The following is a 6,547-nucleotide window of genomic DNA, read 5'->3' on the forward strand; positions in this document are numbered from 1 at the left end:
ACACAAACCCTAGTAAAAAGATATTAAGCCACAAACTGACCTCGAGAAAGAGCGGGAAATATGGAAGTAGTTTCCTAGTGGCTTTTAGCTAGATTAACTTTGTTCCATAAAAAAAGATATAGTTTATATTGGTGATAAAAATATAACAAAGCCCAAAATTAGATTAGTTGCGAATTAAGCTGAATATTACGACCGTAAAGAAATTACTTTGTCGGAGAAACAAACCGTAGTTTCCCTATAAAAAACAACAACACAGAAACGGAAGTATCTTCGCATATATTTCTGGTTATTCTAATAAAATTGAACATAAATAAATAACTTGAAATATTACTACACAAATTAGAACAATACCCTATTTTGATCACGTCAGAAACACGCGCTCTTATTAAACTACTGCTGAACATAATATCTTTCAAGCTGATTGCTAATTATTAAGTTAGTAAAAATAAATGATATAATTAGTTTTCACAAACCTTTTGTAATCGTCTAATACTTGTTTTCATCAAATTTTCTTCGACCTTGCTGAAACATTGGACTTTAAAGAAATTCAGTGAAAGATTTAATAAAATAGTGCATTTACACAAGAGGGCGTGTTTTCTTCAAAAGGGTGTGAAATATTAAGGCCCACGAGAAAGATAAAGCAAGCATGGTGATGCACATTCGTTGGTGATGGTGTTTAAAAAACAAAAAAGTACTGCTTTCTAATTGAATAAATCTCAAAACTTGTGCCAAAAGGAACTATTTTTTTCACCAGTATCAGACTTTAATGAACTAACTTTTCATATTTAATTAGAGATTTAAGAAAAAGATAATAAAATAATGCCTTTGATCCAACTTCATGGAAACGAAATACCTATCGTGGGCATCTAAACTCCAATTTTAGTGTTATAAGCTCACTGGCATACCACTAAGCAGATGGTGGACTTCAGCTAGCGTTTGTTTGTTTTGTTTTTTCCGCGTAAAGCTACGCAAGGGCTTCTCTGCGTTAGCCGTCCCTAATTAGAGAGAAGGAGCTAATGATAACCACTCATCACCAACTCTTGGGCTACACTTTTACCGTCTTTTTAGTGATTGACCCTCAGATTTCCAGTCGAACGCCTTAACCCACCTGACCATGCCGGACCTTTCAGATAGAGAGAAGATCAAATATAACAATAAATTCAAAACGATAAATCTCAAGACGTGTACTAAAAACGAGTCACTCCCCCACCCCGCTAGCCTAGCGGTATGTCTTCGGATTCACAACGCTAAAATCAGGGGTTCGATTCCCCTTGGTGAGCTCAGCAGATAGCCCGATGTGGCTTTGCTATAGGAAAAAAAACACAAAAACAAGTAACTTGGATTTTCAGGAAAATATTTGACAATATATTACACTGAGAAACAGGTTCGAAGAAATGAAAAGCTTTGAATATTATACATTTACAATGAATTATAAAACATATAATTATACACGTAATTAATATAGACACCTATGTAATACGATAAAAGCTTACATAGAGGTTATATTCAAGCAACAATATTTTAAAATTATATTCTCACACCCAGTTTCCTGATCCCTTTCTCTAACTAACTTTCGTAAGTCTAACATTTAATATTTCTATCTAAAATTACACGTATTACACAGTCCTACGATTAGACAGTCTCCGGTTGAAATAGCTCCCTTATGAACAATATAAAAGGCGTTATACAGCATTGTGTTCCCACGATGAACCATTATAGTATAATTAATGAGCTATCAATAATTCACAAATTCACTCTTCGTAGGAATAATACCAGCGTGGAAGACAAGATGTTAACAAAACAGACAAGCAGGTGAGTGATGTGGTCGAGTCCTGTATATGGTGCATTAAAATGTCATGATAATGACAATTTAGGACCACCCTTAGGGAGGTCTTTCATACAGGCTATTATTGAGTATTAATCATTCCTTAGCATTTCGTCAGGTAGTCGATTCATGAATGCCTTGTCTCCATTTGCTGTTAAAGTTGTAACTTGATGGAATTGAAATAATAACCATCTCAAAATAACTTCCACGACTGGCTTCTTAGGATAGCCTGTAACCACAGTTTATGTACATCCGGCTCGACTTAAAAGATCAATTTCTCATTCTTGTCTATATAACAGTAATTTTCCTAAGACGAGGTATTATCTAACTTGTCTATATACTTATAACTTTTCTTAATACCAGATAATTAAACCAAGACAACCATATTTATATAAATATGACTGTACAGAAATTGCACATTTTAAAAGCGTGTTAAGGCGTTCGACTCGTAATCCGAGGGTCGGGGGTTCGAATCCCCGTGGCACCAAAGACGCTCGCCTTTTCAGCCGTGGGGGCGTTATAATGTGACGGTCAATCCCACTATTCGTTGATAACAGAGTAGCCCAAAATTTAGGGACGGCTAGCGCAGATAGTCCTCGAGTAGCTTTGCGCGAAATTCAAAAACATACAAACTACATATATATATATATACATACATACAGTGAGAGCGATGACAAAAAATAACTCATCTAAATAAATCAATAATTTAACCGATAACATTGATTGAGCAGTAAGGCTGAACAGCTGTGTTTCTTATTTAAACTCAGATCTAATTTTATAATCAAACTATAAACTTCAATATTTGTTATTTAACTCGTCCCAACAACGTTGTCAATTCTAGTAAATTTATTCAGATATATATTATATACCCTAACTTTAAATTCGTATAAAACGCCAGATGTTAGATTTTCAAATGTGAACACTACCCAGTTTTCTTCAAAAACACATTTTCGTTTTCTATGTGTCAATAAAAGTTTTCATTCTTGTCACCACATAAAGAGGATTAGAAATGATGCTGGGAAATTTTAGAAGATTACGTTACAGTTACAATAACTATTAAACATATCATATTTAAGAGTTATACGAAGTACAATTTTAAACCAGAGTTTTCTTATTTCAAACCAGAGGGAAGTCATATTGAAACTCAGTGATAGCTCTGCGGCATCGATTAAAAAATCTAGAACCCAACTCGAAACCAGTGAGAGCACAGAATATTGCTTAGCTATTCGATCGCTTCGTGGATTAATGAATACAAAACCTAGAATCCAAGTGCAAATCAGTGAGAAAACAGGCTATTGTTTGGCAATCCTATAACGACATGGAATAATTATTGAAAATCTAGAATCCAACTTCAAATCAGTGAGGTCACAGGCTACTGTTTACTAAACCAATCACGACATGGAATAATTATTGAAAATCTAGAATCCAACTTCAAATCAGTGAGATCACAGGCTATTGTTTAACAATACGATCACGGCCTGGATTAATGATTAGAGAATTAGATTCTGTGTTCCTGTTGGAATCCCTTACATATCTATCAATTGTACGTTTAAATTATGTAATAATCAGTGTCAATACATTTAATATGTGAAAAAAAAACTACTCTTATTTTCATCTTTAAAATGCCAAAGGTGTGTTTGTTTTTAATTTTACTTTATAGTTTCAGATATTAAACATTCCTGCTCAAAACAGTTATTGGAGCTGTATTCGTAGACAAAAACGAATATTTAAACAGAAAAGTTGTGGATATACAAAGAGAAGGCAAAACGTTTCTTACTGTATATTAAGATAGAGAATTGGTCATCTTGTATGCAGCTCTGAGAATTGTTGGTTTCTATTATCACGTCTTGTGAAAAAAAGACCCGGCATGGCCAGGTGGTTAAGGCGCTCGACTGGTAATCAGAGAGTCGCGGTTCGAGTCCCCGTCACACCAAAACATGCTCGCCCTATCTGCTGTGGGAACGTTATAATGTGACGGTCAATCACATTATTCGTTGGTAACAGAGTAGCCCTAGAGTTGGCGGTGGGTGGTGATGACTAGCTGCCTTCCCTTTAGTCTTACACTGCTAAATTAGGGTTAGCGCAGAAAGCTCTCGTGTGGCTGCGCGAAATTCAAAACAAACCAAACTTTGTGAAAAACACTATAAAGAATTAAATTATTAGCTAATTAAATCATATAACATTTTCTCATGTAACCCACGATATAAAACTATATCTAACTGTTCCGATACACAATTAACTCAATTTCTTATATATATATATATTTAATTACAAAACGTTTAAACTTGAAATATGCGGAAACTTCGATACCGTATTTTCTCATGATAAAGTTGAATGCACTCTATTGTTAAAAATAACTATTCATTGCAGTACTGCGTTGTGTGTGTTTATGGTTTGCGTCCGCCATCATAAAGCTCCGTTCTCTGTGTTTTAGAAGCCGTGGATGCGTTATTAGAGTAGCAGTCCATCATTCGGTGAGCTAAAAGAAGTAACTATTTACGCTGTTTAACTGCGTTCTCCCTGATCTATCAGTTCAAAATAAGTTTCATTTTGCGTTAAAATTGGGAAACAAATGAACAAGCGTCGCAAGACTATGAAAGCTAATTTAATGTGTTTCTTTTCGGATCCACCAATGGGTGACTAAAATTATTTTTCAATCTCGCTGGTACTTTATGCTAATAATGAATCTTCTGGAGAACTCTGTCTCTACATTTCACCTTCACGAATTTCAGTTAACAACTAATGAGTTTTAGCGGTTCACACAGTGCAATCAAAATTTCAACCCAACATTTCACACATTCGTCAATTTCAGTTAAGAAGCAATAAACTTTAGCAGTTCACACAACACAATCAAAATTTCGTCCCTACATTTCACACACTCTCGTCAATTTCAGTTAAGAAGCAATAAACTTCACGAATTCACACAGTGCAATCAAAATTTCGTCCCTACATTTCACATACTGTCGACAATTTCAGTTAAGAAGCAATAAACTTTAGCAGTTTACACAATGCAATCAAAATTTCGTCCCTACATTTCACACACTCTCTCGTCAATTTCAGTTAAGAAGCAATAAACTTTAGCAGTTCACACAACGCAATCAAAATTTCGTCCATAGATTTCACACACTCTCTCGTCAATTGCAGTTAAGAAGCAATAAACTTTTCAATTCACACAATGCAATCAAAATTTTGTCCCTACATTTCACACACTCACTCGTCAATTTCAGGTAAGAAGCAATAAACTTTTTCAATTCACACAATGCAATCAAAATCTCGTCCCTACATTTCACACACTCTCTCGTGAATTTCAGTTAAGAAGCAATAAACTTTACCAATTCACACAGTGCAATCAAAATCTCGTCCCTACATTTCACATACTGTCGACAATTTCAGTTAAGAAGCAATAAACTTTAGCAGTTTACACAATGCAATCAAAATCTCGTCCCTACATTTCACACACTCTCTCGTGAATTTCAGTTAAGAAGCAATATACATTATACAATATACATTACCAGTTCACATAACGAGTAGCTTTGCGCGATATTCAAAAAAACAAAACAAACAAACTTTACACAAACGGACAGATCGCAATATAGAAAAACTTCAAAATATAAGATCTATATAAACAAACGGAAAATTCCCTTAAAACTATCAAAACTTGGATAGCAGGCAATGAAGTTATTTTTTTAGCTACCATTTAAATTGTCAGTATGAAAAATTAGAATATTTTAGAAAATGCTTTTATATTATCTTATTAAAAACCGAACTTCATCCGAATGTAAAATAAAAAATTATTTATTGAAAGTATAGGAAAGTTGATATTTTTCTACATATAAAACGCAAAAAAAAAACGTTTCTCGAAAAAACAATTCTCATTATACAATTCTTTGCCTTTCTGAAGTAAACCACATAAAAATAGAATGATACTCTTTCCCAAGATATTTTCTATAGTTTAAGTAACTTGGTGGAGATTTTCGAAATGGCGGCAGTTTTTCATCGTGTGGTCGAGTGTTATTACCTCGGAGAACGGTTTCATCAAGTGTTTTCTTTTTGTTTATGAAAGGGCTATTGGGTTCGTGTTTCGAACCGACGAACAGTGCGCTGTTTATAATTCTATTGGCAGGCTGTGGATTTGAGTAGTTTTTTTGATTCGGATCAAGCAACTGTAAGGACGGAGCGGTGCGCTGTCGTTCCGTAGCGGTGCGCTGTCGTTCCGTTGGTTAAGGTCGGAACATGTCATATTGAAGGGATTATGAGGTCAGGAGAGAAACTGACCAGGAAGAAACATAACATAGGATTTCAGACACATTACCTTGTAATATTGAAGAATTTTATCACTCAAACAGTGGTGACCAAAATTACTACGAAATATTTTCACCACGGATTGTGACAATGCCACATGTTTATTTACTACATACAAGTGATCTCGAAAATACAACTGTGATTGCAAATACGGCCTGGCATGGCCAGGTGAGTAAAGGCGTTCGACTCGTAATCTGAGGGTCGCGGGTTCGAATCCCGGTCGTACCAAACATGCTCGCCCTTTCAGCCGTGGGGGCGTTATAATGTGACGGTCAATCCAATTATTCGTTGGTAAAAGAGTAGCCCAAGAGTTGGCGGTGGGTGGTGATGACTAGCTGCATTCCACCTAATCTTACACTGCTAAATTAGGGACGGCTAGCGCAGATAGTCCCAGAGTAGTTTTGCGCGACATTCAAAAAA

This window comes from Tachypleus tridentatus, chromosome 2 (genome assembly GCF_004210375.1).
Source record: "Tachypleus tridentatus isolate NWPU-2018 chromosome 2, ASM421037v1, whole genome shotgun sequence".
Lineage (NCBI taxonomy): Eukaryota > Metazoa > Arthropoda > Merostomata > Xiphosura > Limulidae > Tachypleus > Tachypleus tridentatus.